Raw genomic sequence first — 14,100 nt, 5'->3', positions numbered from 1 at the left:
TGCATAATCAATTGGTTAAGTTTGACAAAAAGTCAAACTTTGGTCGGTCAAAGTCAACGAAAAAGTCAACATGTTCGGGTCGGGTCCCGAACAAATTTTCTATGCTAATTATTCATATATAAGTATATTAAAACAAGTTTCATGTGAATCGGAGGTCGGTAGCTAGTCAAACGTTTCACGTGAAATGGGACACGGAGGTCAGAATCTGTCCAGGTTGTTCTGCGCGCCGCGCGGGGTGAGGTGCACTCCGCGCCACCTGCTGTTCAGCTATTTTCCTGTTTTTCAAAGATATGCACGAACCAAAACCAATTCTAACACAACACTTGACCCGCAAATACTTATAACGCTTATCATACATCGTTGGAAAGGTGTTTTGATGAGGAATGCAACTAAACACATATCATCAATCAAACTTCCACTTATAACAACCAAAAACCGCAATTAATGTTCCTCATTCAATGCATACAAGTCATAAATACCATTTAATGATTCGGTAACCAAATTACATGAACAATATGCCGTTTCGAAGGTAATTAAGCATACAACACAACCTAACACTTATAATTAGCATTTCGTGTCATTTAAAGCATCAAAAGTCCATTTCTAGTTCATGAAACCCTAACTCAAATTCACCAAATTTCATAATCAAGTTTAGAAGGTTTCTTTAACCAAACCATACATCATAACGAAGCTAGTAACACTAGGAATAAGATTAAAACATGAACTCTTAGCATCAAACAACATATGAACACTTAAAACTCAAGATTAAGCATGTGAACTTTCAATATGAACTAGTTACATCAAAATAGCAAGAACAAACATACAAATCACATAACCATACTAGACTTGAGCCATAGACACTAATTAACAACCTTTTAACTCAAAAATATCAAGAACACATAAAATTAGTGATTTTAGAAAGTTACCCAAATGCAATGAGATTGGTATGGAATCGAAGAGGAGATCACGAGGAGTTCAAATATGAAATTTGTTTGGCCCGAAGCTTGATCGATTGAATATGGATGAAGATTTGCTTTTTGATGAATTTAAAGAAAATATGAAAGTAGAGAATAAAAAGAGAAAAGAAAATGAAAAATGGAGGTGGAAGATGGTTGACTAGTCAAGTGCTAGTCACCATTTTGGGGTTTTGGCAAAACAAGTCCCTCAAGTCGTAGTCGGGTGCATTAAATTACCTAAACGAGATAATTTGAAACGCGTATTAACGGGAGATGTTATAAACATATAACGGAGTTTAAAATAGTTAAACGGAAAAGTAAACGGAAAAAGGCGGGATGTTACACGGTTCATGTTCTAAACTGTGTTTATCCTAGTAACCTACTTGACTCGCTCCCAATTCCTTATTTTGCGATGTCGAAACTTCTATATGAGTTACCGTAATGTAATCTCGGTCATTACATTACGCTATCACACATATCCATTCGACATTACTCCATAAGTTCCAGATAGCGTGGTTAATTTAATTCTCTTAGGTGTGGCGTCGTGTGTACGTATGTGATTCGTGATATTGTATATCTAGTCCAAATCCATATCGTTATGGGTATACATGTGTATATGCATGTGATATATAATATGTAGCCCTACGTGTAGCATAGTAGAGCAAATAGTGTAAGCCTGGCGTATAACAGTCATTCTAAGTACACGGCTATAGACTAGACCCACTAATGCGCCCTACGGTTAGACACACTAATGTAACCTAGTTCCCTATAGCCAAAGCTCTGATACCAAATGTAATACCCCCATTAGAATTCACTAACAGCGTATTAACTCTGGTCCCAATGCTTGGCTTGACTTCTACATAACAGCAATGTTCTACAGCGGAAACAACTAATACCTGAGATAAAATATGCAAAACGGATCAACATAAAGTTGAGTGAATCTACAGGTTTGAGTAAATAGTTCTCGTATGTTTCATAAAATAGTTTCCATAAATCGTTTGTCAAAAATCATTTCTGAAAATCGTTTATCTGAATAAACTGCTAAGGTTTAATCTCAAAAGTTTGCATATAGCAAATGCTAAGTAATAAACTGTTTGTAAGATGTCAAGTTTCAACTGTGAGTGATATCAAAAAGTTCTTTTCGTTTCATCTGTTTGTAGATATTACCATATCTAGTTTCAAGTTTGTAAACATCATGTTTAAGTAACATTCATCGTAAGTTAGGCCACGAGATTTCTGAAAAGCTTCGTAATAATATACACTTATCATGAGCACTTGATTATAAAGCTTTAACCTTTGCGTATAGCCGAGCCACACGTCTTCGTTTTACCCTATCTAAGCGATACACCAATCAAGTGTACGAGTAACAACAAAATAAGTACCAATTATGTTGCGGTGAGGTTTGTCAAACCTAACGGTACCGTCCCTATAAGTCGAGCTTACAAAGTAACTAATATAATCAAGCTAAGGGGTTTTTGATCTGAACTCATATGTATATTCTGGTAAGTTACTCGTGCCTAATATGTAAAATAGTTGTAAAAAAATAGTTTCAAAAGTAGCATGTATCTCATCCCAAAAATATTGATGAAAAAGGAACTGTAGACTCACCTTAGCAAGAGCACCTGAAATATCTTAGCAAATCGTACTGTAGTCGAACAATCTCGACCGAACAACGCAACCTAATCATGTAAGTCACCTTAAGTATACACATATAGGCCATACTATGTTAACCCATAGTGTACGCAAAGTCCTAGTGCTCAGACTGACCCAACAAACAAGTAAAAGTCAACTAGTCCAAGCAAGTCAACTAAAGTCAAACCAAAAGTCAACTCGGTCAAAGTGGTCAAATAAATTCAAACATCTCAGTAGGTCAAGAAAACATGGTCAACATGTCAAACCTAGGTCAAGTATCACATTACAATTCATAGTTAAGCAAATTACACATTCGCCGTTTAAAGCATGCCTTCGAAATACGTACATCGTAGAAAGATTCAACTATAGCTCATAGCACATAAATCCTAAAATTATGACCAACTCCAGATCACATATATACTTAAAATCGATTCCAAAACGTCCTGCCAAAGCCACATACGATAATTAAAAGTCAGAAATTAGAAGGGGTCTATTTATGGTTTACTAAATCAGTTTCAACACGCGCATCTGTTTTGTAACATTTCTCAAAAAATATAGAAAATAGATTTTGATGAACGGCCAATTGGATTCATCTCAAAACATTCTAAACTTTTAGTGGTAAAATAATCAAAGACATATCTTTAGCCAATTCGTACAGTTTAATCAATCTTTACAGACCTTCCATTTTTGTTCATCAAACAGACATATCACTTAGATGAGCATATATCTCATGGCAATTCATGTGTTCGCAAGTTAGCATACAAATGAAATATGTCAAGTAACATATAAACTAACATATTACAGAAGATCAAAGTCTCAACCAACTCCTGGTTCACTCAAGCAATTTTTATGTAACTTTGAAAACTGATTCAGCTCACTTATAGAACCAAATCTTCGTTTTGACATAACGGAAGCATTACAAAACCTTTTAACTCAAATATTAAGTCCAAATTGCATAACTTTTCATAAGAAATACAGTAGTACACTTTTTTAAACGAAAACACAAAGCATGAAACTCAAAAAATTCGGATTACAAGCATAACCTAGTCAAAACTTCGATTAAGCATATCTTGAGCATACGATAACGAAATCACGCAAAATCAAAGTCTAAAATTAATAACTTTCCGATATCTATCCATCTAAACATATTACAAGATCAGTTCACATATCAATTTAATCAGATCATTAAAATACAAATTCATTTTTCATGCAAACAACATCAATCGAGCAACCAAACGATAAATTACAACACTAAACACCATTAATTGAGCACTAGACTTGATTACACTATGTAATTGAATAAAAATCTGAATTAATAAAATTAGGTTTACTAGGTATACCTTAAAATCACAAATTGCTTGTACGTACGCGTAGAGAACGACGCAAGGAACAACGTTCATGTACGGGGTTTCTTCTAAAATCAACTTTTGAGGGTGGTGGTGGTGTTGTGGTGGCCGACGGCCAAAGATGGAGAGGGGAGAGGTGAGTGTTGACCAAGAAAAAGAAAAGGGAGAAGGGTTTGGGGTTTAGCTTCTATTTATAGATCAAGTTAGGGCCTAATTAACCACTAATGACCTTGTAGCCCAAGTTAAGGTCCACTTAGGGAGTCCATGGGGGGGGGGGGGGGGGGGGTTCGGCCGTATGGCCCTATAGGGGTGTTCCTGTGCTCATTTTGCTTATTTACTTGTACGCGCGTGGTCCGTTTCGAGTGCCGTTAATCGTACCGGGTCTCCGGAACGTTAACTAGTCGTTGAAACGAAATCACCGGATTTAATTCATTAAATAAATAATAAATTAAATTAGTTTTTCTTAAAGTCAATAATTATTGAAAATAATTATTTTGTCGTTTTTTTTAGTTCCGTAAACTGAAAAGCTTTCTAGGCGATTAACTTAATCGTAACGTTTTCTAGTTATCACGCTATCCGAAATAAGTTCATAAATTAATACAACATATTAATTTAAGTAATTCGATAGGATCAATTATGCATTTAATTCTATTAAACACACAAGTCTAAGTAAACACCGTTAAACACTTAACGGACAAGTAACGATAGTAACGGAAAAAGTCGGGTTGTTACAATATACAACCCATTTAGTAAGACTACAAAGTTGAACTTTGGAAATCTATACTATACCTAGAAAATGGAGAATTTATACTACACACTTAAGATCTAATTTGTCTCCTATCGATGTCTCATAAGATTTGTTTGTTATGATTCATTTTATGATCTTGTCATTTATCCTTTCTTAGTTATCATCATTTCTCAAATATTTACTTTGTTAAGGATGATCTTTTTAATACGTTAGCTCACTTAGTGATCATCATATATTACTTTTAGGTAGATCTCTAATGATTAGTTTCATGGTCGTGTGATCTAATCTTTTATGCCATCAAATTGAAAACAATTATTGATGCGACGCATATATTGACATGTTTTTATCTTTCAGCAATTTCACTTGCAAGCATATAAGACATTCTACCTAATTGTAACATATTTCTACTTTCAAATGAGTTGTGACCTAACTAGCATGTTAAGATATGTTCACATAGCAAGCTAGAATTCAAGTAACACATTTATTTGCAAGAAATGTTACCTCTACCGATAATGGTCCTTCAAATATGTCCATCAAACATTACATCACCGTCATCATGTTCTTTGTGCTCGGTGTGACATGTGTTTTGAGTACTTGTGATTACATCATCTTCCACCACACTTGTTAACAAACCTACAACTTGTTAGAGACACAAAACATGGTACCCAATGTTTGTTGGGTCCGAGATTGTTAGCATCAAATATTCTCACAATAACTCATCTTTGTACCTTTCTCAAATGAATAGAGTATTGTTCTTTAAGACATGTTTATATTTTAGAATTTGGTAAATCCATTTGATGTCTTGAGTGAGAATAATTGATCTTGTATGCTTATAGTTGTTTGAAAATCACTAACACTTACGGGTTGAAAACTTGACCTTTTAAACAAGTGTCTTTTAATGACGATAATTAGCTTCACATTAGCAAATGTTTAAATCTTACCAATAAAAAATGTAAAACTAATATTATATTCATTTTAAAATGATTCAACATCTAAAAGTCTCATACTACGACCGATCTTAAAATTGCAAATGCACATTTTGATCAGAGCATGTGCGATCGATCCACGGTCGACCGTAGGTTCGAACGCCTACAGGTTTGACACTATGTTGAGTTTTATAAAGTGTGTTTTCAATAGTTTACTCAATGTGTCTTTTATAGCCAAGTGTTGGTTTATCATTTGGTATCTTTAACTTTAAAAATCACTTTTACTATATCACCACTTTTTGTCATTTTGAAGAGAGGTAATTCTTTTTCTTGTTCAAAATAGTCACAAGCTAGTGATTTTAGTTTCAAACTATTATTATTCCTAATTAACCTTTTCTTTGACTATATGAGTTTTGAGAATACTTATTGAGATTCTTAAAGTCTAATCTTAGATATTATGTCTATCACTTAAGGCTCTAAGATGTGTGATAACCTAAGTATTCTATGATGTAATATCAATTTATCAAGCACACATTAAGCAATAACTCATGTCATTTTTCATGCAAGGATTCAAGGCACAAGTAATTTCAATTATCACATACATTGCATAGACCTAAGTTTTATGGCAAGTTTCAAGGCACTTCTATTGTGTACATTATAGTTGTGATTTTAACCCAACCCCACATTTTTCATTACATACTTTAATTTTCAAAAATTAACTTTGTTTATTTAAAAAAAAAATATGTTTCTTTGTTCAAGCTTTCTTGTTCAATCATAGTTTTGTTAATTATCACAACATTTTGAGTACACAAATATTAAAAGACTAAAAACAAGCAAGCTTACTTCACCATGTGAATGGTGGTATTTTTCCTCAAAGTAGTAGATGTAAGTTTAAGCATTCGGGTTCGATCCTTGACTCCACATCACACGAGTGTCTTGAAGTTGCTTCTCATATGAAAATTTTCATTACGATTCAAAACTAACTTATCCAAAATCTCCTTTGCGTTCTCCAAACAAGTAGAGCTTGGTTCCAAGATCTTTAACTCGGGTTTTTGCACAAAATAGTTTTTTGACATGACAAAATCGTTTTTTGAGCAAAGATTAGAGCAACCGCTCTGATACCAATTGTAAGTAACTAGAGGGGATGAATAGTTACTTAGTGGTTTCTTAAAAGTTTTTCGAAATCTTTAACGATCAAAACATAAGTTTTAAGTGTAGAAGCGTTTGTGTTTGTTAATGCAAGTATGTAAAGAATGTAAGTGCACAAACACAAGGATTTATAGTGGTTCGGGTGGATGTTAACTAATCCACCTTAATACACTCCCCAATTCTACGAATTGAGACTTTTCTTCACTATGATACCCCAAACCCGGTGGAGTGTCCGGATACAACACTAGCTCATCGATAAGCCGCTACTTATGAACCCTTGCGTCCCTTTGAAGAATTCACAAACACCAAATGCTCTTACCACAAGATCCTAATGCTCTAGCCTAGTGAAATCACAACTACCTTCTAAATCACTTTAAGAAGATAGCTTACAAGTAAACTTATAGCTAAGCTTACAATCACTCATAGTTCTTCAATATGTCACACCAACTTAATTCCCAATGGAATTGATCAACTTCCTAGATCCCTTTAAGGAAGTTGAATCATTAAGAAAGATGGTGTTTCCTATCATAAGAACTATCTAACTTCCTTAACCCCCCTAAGGAAGTGTCTTACAAAGTAAACTTAAAGATACAAATGATAAGCATAAAGTTTACATTTCAATTCTACTTAGTGTAAGTAGAATCTCTCTTTCTCTCTTATAATCTCTTCATAGATGTGTGTTTGAGGCTTGGGAGATTAGTTGATATGACTTTGAAAGAATGTTGAAAAGAGGTGGTCTTCTAGTTTGGCAAAGTGGTGTATTTATATTCCAAAAAAATATTGACAGACAAAACTGCGGTCGAACCACGATCGACCTTGCAGGCAGCCGTACAACTTCTGTCAGCATTTCAACATATCCGTTGGAGCTCCTTTTTCTTTGATTTTTGGCTTCTTTACCTAATATAGAGTTTTCAAAATATGCTTAATACACCTAGAAGTTAACTCCATTACCCCTTTGATCTTGGACATATGCATGGAGGTTGACATGTGCTAGCTAAAGAGGAAAGTCCAATGCCTTTAACCATTGTCATTGATTTCCTAAAAAGGTAAATGCTGAATTCTTGTCCCTTGACAACCCATAAAGCTCCAAACACAATAACCCATGAATCTTACACTTTGTCAATACTTGGATGGAAGTATCATACTTCTTTGGTTGCTTGCAACAAGTTAATTTTGACTAGTTTGATTATAATGAAGAATCCTTTAACTAGTTGCTTTAATCATCCTTCGACAAACTACAAGCCTCCAAAACTTCACTAACCCATTTTAATAGCTTGTCATCTTCTTAATGGAAGTGTCTTGCTCTTTAGAACATACTTGCATCTTGATTGAACTAGTTTGATTCTAGTTGGAGCTTAAATGAACCTTGTTACAACCTTGACTAGCTTGAATTTAATTAAAACTTACATACATACAAATTGTACTTAAAAGTAATGGGAGGGCACCTCTTTAATTGGGACTTTGATGACCATTATTAGTATGTATTTAAATGACATTTTGTAACACTTAAAAAGTAAAACACTTTCGTGTTTAATCTTATTTGAGCTTAAAATGTCATTAAGATGTCGTTAGGTGTGATTAGTAAAAATTAACATCTTTTGGTTCAAAACTCTTTTGAAATCAAAGAAGGCAACTATTATAAGTATGTTTAAAAAGGTTTTGTAAATTATAGATGCCTCAAAGTGGTCTATCTTAAAGTGGATGAATTTGGTTACAGAGAAAACTGCGGTCGATCCACGGTCGGCCGTGAAGTTGACCGTAGATCAATAGTTTTGTAAAATGGTGCAGCCGTTGGAACAGGACATCTACGGTCAGATCCGCGGTCGACCGTGGTGCAGCCGCATAGCAGTTTTACCAAGTTAATTATTTATGTATTGGTCTTTTGCTATAGATAGTGTAGGCTTATGAACTCATGTCGTCTTACATATGATTAAGCACTTATCTCTTTTATGTCATCATCAAAACAAAGTGATTAACTTTTGAATATTATAATTCTTAACCAACACAGAATTATATGATGTGTTTAAGTGTTTAGTGTTTTAGTGTACTGCCTTCACTATCAGCACAAGATAGTTCAAGATTCAAGGGTACTTCATGACCAGCATAGGATGTATGCTGAACTAGCAAGAAGATCAAGTAAATGACTAGTAACTGAAGAACCAGCACAGGCTGGAGCAGCACACAACACTTAGACAAATCATGCTCCATTACAAGCATGATGGTTTCCTGTGTTGTCTACATCAAAGGGTATTATTCAACTGACATCGAAGACAAAGTTGAACATGGAAGAACACTCATCAGTGGCTGACAAGTGTCCTTACAAGACAACAATGGAATGCAGAAGCTTAACCCATGCGCAGCTCATGGTTAATGCTTTGTCAACGCCTAGGGAACCCAACATTCTATTTCTTTAATCAATTTGGATTTCTAAAGGGGTGTTCCTGCAATTAGCTACTGAAGAAGGAAAGGGGAGTCACGTGCTTCCTGCCACAGTTGTCATCTAAGTACAAACATCATTTGTACCAGGGGATAATAGATCAATTATAAGGTTATTAGGGCTCCTATAAATAGTTGAAATCACAATTGTATAAATTATTGGTGTGGGTATTAAATCAAAAAAGTCATACCTTGTATTAGCTTCATTCATTCAAAAGCTATCTACGTGTAATCTGTATCAACTGGGTATCTATTCCGTCAAAGGATAACCGTGATTCTTTGAGATTACTTCAATAAAAGAATAACGTTGAAATTTACATATGACTCTGATATAATTGTTTGTTGATTATATGCTTAAACTGATAAATTAACTTAATTAACAAAAAGAATTGTCTTCACCTTCCCTCTACAAACTTCCTATTGTTAAATCGGGACCAACATAGTTGTGTGTTGAAGTGTGTAAAAAGTGAGAAAACAAGTGGCCTTTAAAAAGGAAAATCCTGACCCTGGTAGGGCATTTGCCATGCCCGTATAAATTGAGCAGGCCGTGTGCACTGGCCGTATGCCATGGCCATGCACACTGCAACCCGTTTGTGGTAGCCGGATTCACCAGACCATGGCAAGCCATATGGCTTGAGACAAGTCGTATTCCATGGACGTGTGCCACACCCGTTTGGCTCTGGATTTCAGCTTTTGAAGTTGTAACTTAGTTCTCACCGTTTTCGCTCTAGATTTTTCGTTAAATCCGTTTTCTTCGATTCTTCTCGCATCTTCTTTGTAATTACCTGATCTACCAAATAAAGCAAATAAATTCTTAATTCCTTGATAAGGTTAATTACTTTATAGTTTTAAGGCTCAATATCGGAGGTAAAAACGTGACTTTTTAGCCGATATCAGTGGATTCAACTTAGACCAATAGTATAGTGTTCTAAAACGTTCAAAAGAAAAGGACAAATTGGAATTCGAATATTGTCGATGATTATTTGAAGAGAATAAAGGGTAATTTTCTCCTTGGGGTGGTTATTGGCTATTTTAGACGAAGAAGGAACTATTCGATGAAAATTATCAAGATTTTTAAACGATGGTCGAAGAGAATCTAACCTTTCCTGCGCCACAGTAGTAGAAATTGTGCCTACATCTTTGCTATCTTTTATGTCGACAATACTCGAAGTCTCGACCATGGTAACATCTTAGGGAATATATTAAAAAGACGAGAACGTAAGACAATAACCTTTAAGTAAGAATTTCACAAGAATTGTCTTGATAGTCAGTTTGGTAATTAGACAGGAAAGCTTTGCATTCCAAACTCCGGCTTCGCGCACCTGCTGACACCTTTCGGCAAGGATGAAACCTAAAAGATTCAAAAGTATGTTTCAGAGAAGATGATGATGAAATCTCACACAAGGTAAAAGGTAAAAATTTGTGAAAAATAATAACAAACTTATATATGGGGTATTTATAGGGTCGGTGAAAACATATAAACAGTTCATCACTGGTGGTCAAATCAGTTCAGTAAAAAACAACGCCAACAGAAATCCCTTCTCAAGGCAAATATACTTTATTTCTTTCATAGTTTAATGTTTTTATGTTTAATGTCTTTAATGTCTTTATTGATAATTCGTTTACCATTTTCTGAAGGCAGCTTTCTATGCTTAAGCCCTAATAGTAAACATGCGAGCAACACATATGCTACGTGAGTGTACAACATCAAATTGACCACGCATTATTCGCATAAATCAACCAATGATAATGTAACACATGTCTCCGAACATCACGGAGTATGAGTCATCACTTTAGATCATCTAATCACTTGTGAAAGAGAACACACTTTTTCACCCACACGTACTTTCTCACTCTAAAATCTTAACACTTAGCCACAGAGCACTAAACGGACCAACTCGCAGTTTCGTTTCGGAAGATTGATAAAGCCACCCCACGACATTATAGCCGTGATCCGGGTCTGCAGGGATTCTTTCCCGAGAGTAAACATCAATCGTTAAACTCATCCCACATCACACTAAGTAGTTTTAGACTTGTACTGATACTTGTTACCCGCTAGCTGGAAATAGGTATCAACAGCCAAGAACTTAGTATTAGAAGAAGATAATAAAAAACCAATTTTTAGCGTAGGGGAGGTGATGCGGAATAAGAACGCTAAGAACGTGACCTTGAAACACCGGTTGAGAGTGGTGGAACGTTGTTACTTTAGCGTATCGGAGTCAAAACATCGACGCTGACCCTATTCCTGGGTCTCTTAAGATTTTGTGCTCGATCTATATATTTGTATATGTACATTGACGAGCTTTAACTTGTTTGCTGGTGAGGGGACGCAAAATTACTATACTATTAAGTTCTAAATATATATGAATATATACATAAATTATATTTAGGCTGATTTCATAAACTTCCAATGCATACTTGTTTTGTTTGAAAAATTTTTATATCCAACAGATAACAGATGAAGAAAAGGTAAACTATTGACAACATTTAAAGATTTAGTGAGTTGTATCGGTTTTGATCTAATTTTATTTATATGAACTCCAATTTAATTGATTAAAAACTCAAACATTTATAAACGATTATACTTTCAAAAAGTATAATAATATAAACGATTAAACTTTTTTAACTTTCAATCAAAAAATATGATGACGTGTCATCATATTTACGATTTATAATAGAATGAAAAAAAGAAACTATATAACCTATATTGAAACAAAAGAGAAACTATATTTAGTCTACGTCACCTTAAAAAAAACAAAAAAATTACACGTAATAATTTTGACCTGTTGTACCGGTAACTGGTAACTAATTGTTGACATGAGAATACTTTTTGAAAGTATATAGTTGACGATATAGTTTATATCAAAATATGTGAAAAAATATATAATCTATTTGTAGCTTTAAACCTTTTTATTTTATATCTCCATACGTTCGTCCTTATATATATATATATATATATATATATATATATATATATATATAGAGAGAGAGAGAGAGAGAGAGAGAGAGAGAGAGAGAGAGAGAGAGAGAGAGAGAGAGAGAGAGAGGCAGCTGATTCTGCAATTCGTTACATGCAATACATGCACTGAATCAACCCAACACAACTTCCCAAATCTTGTCTCACCTTTTGATCGGACTTTGTTCAATAGCATCTTTTCTATTGTCGTACACGTGTTTGTCGTTTTCCCAACTTCCCATGATATTAAACTTAGCAAGAGTAGTCTGATTATAAAATACTCCTGATTTAGTAAGCTTAATCAACGATACATTCCATATATTATAATAATACTACTTTTTGCTTTTCAAAAAAAAAAAAATGAATACGGAGTACTGTTTAATTAAAAAATAAAAATAAAAATAAAAATAATGGGATAAGGTTAACCAACGAAATTTACTAATTTTGGATTGTTCAAAATAAATATAGTATTGTTTATTTAAAAAAATAATAATGGGATAAGGGTACAAGCGTTGGTATTCCCAAAAGTGTAAGATTCTGCCAAGCACTTTGTTAATTCTTTCGTTTGATTTGTTACGGTTTTTGGATACTACTTGTTCGGTCTCGGTTTAATAGTTGTCAAATAAATATAAATAATCTTAAAAATATCATTAACATAATTGTCCAGAACATAAACAATTTAACATAATTGCTCAGGTGTTCAAATGTACGTTAACTAACTTTGATTTATTTTAACTGACTAAATTCAGTTTTAACTAACTAAATCGGATTCTGATCTATTGAACAATGTTAACCAATTAATTAAATGAATTTTGAAACATCTAATTAAACTACTTTTTAAATATATTAATTAGGTATTAATCTCTGGATATTTACAACCTCGCCTACATGATGTCACCACTTATATATTGTCGTTACTAAAACTTCCAAAAGTTCTTTCTACTTACTTTTTTTAGTACTAAGTTTCATCTCACATTCGACTTGTTTAGAGACCACTAATTACAACACAACTTTAATTGTTTTGGGTAGCTATTTCGGATTAATCATGAGAAGCATTACTGCTTGAAGGATCGGTAGAAATCTGTATATGCTGATAAGTCTTTTTATTATTAATTAAAAGAAAAAGAATATGCTCTGTATAATTGTTTGTAGTCACTTTTGGTGCTTCTACTGAACTAAACTAACTACTTAAGAGTTAACAATCAGTAAGACTCTTTATGGTTCAAGTCTTACTTAGGGGTGTTCAAAATATCCGAATCCGAAATCCGAATCCGAATTATCCGAAATCCGAATCCGAAAATATCCGAAAAATCGGATATCCGGAAATTCGGATATCCGAAAATCGGATATCCGATTTTTCGGATTCGGATATCGGATGGAGTTTTCAAAATTTTTGGATATTCGGATATCCGAATATCCGAAATTTCGAAAAGAATCCGAAAAAATCCGAAAATTATTTGAAAATTATCCTAAATATTCGAAAACTATCCAAAATATCTGAAAAAATATCCGAAATATCCGAAAAATATCCAAATTATCCGAAAATATTGGAAGTTCTTAAAAAATATCGGATATTCGGATAATCCGATATCCGAATCCGAAATTTCGGATATCCGAAAATCGGATATCCGAAATTTCGGATTCGGATTTCGGATGGGGTTTTTCACTATCCGAATTTTCGGATATCCGAAAATGAACACCCCTAGTCTTACTCGATACTAAACATGGATTTAAGATATAATAATCGCGGAGATAAATAGATTATAATTAAAATATTAATAATAAATCTTAGATTTCATGAGGGCTTGGTGGCTATCCCACATGCTCTCTTGTAGATTTGCTAATTTTTGCCATCAAATAGAAAAGAAATCGTAAAAGTTATGCTCATTCATTTTATATTATTTATTATTAATTATTAACTGCTCTAGTTATTAAGTCGACAGCAAGCGTC

The sequence above is a fragment of the Rutidosis leptorrhynchoides genome, chromosome 3 (genome assembly GCF_046630445.1).
Source record: "Rutidosis leptorrhynchoides isolate AG116_Rl617_1_P2 chromosome 3, CSIRO_AGI_Rlap_v1, whole genome shotgun sequence".
NCBI classification, from domain to species: Eukaryota; Viridiplantae; Streptophyta; class Magnoliopsida; order Asterales; family Asteraceae; genus Rutidosis; species Rutidosis leptorrhynchoides.
The sequence above is the reverse complement of the archived record's forward strand: the minus strand, read 5'-3'. Positions refer to the sequence as shown.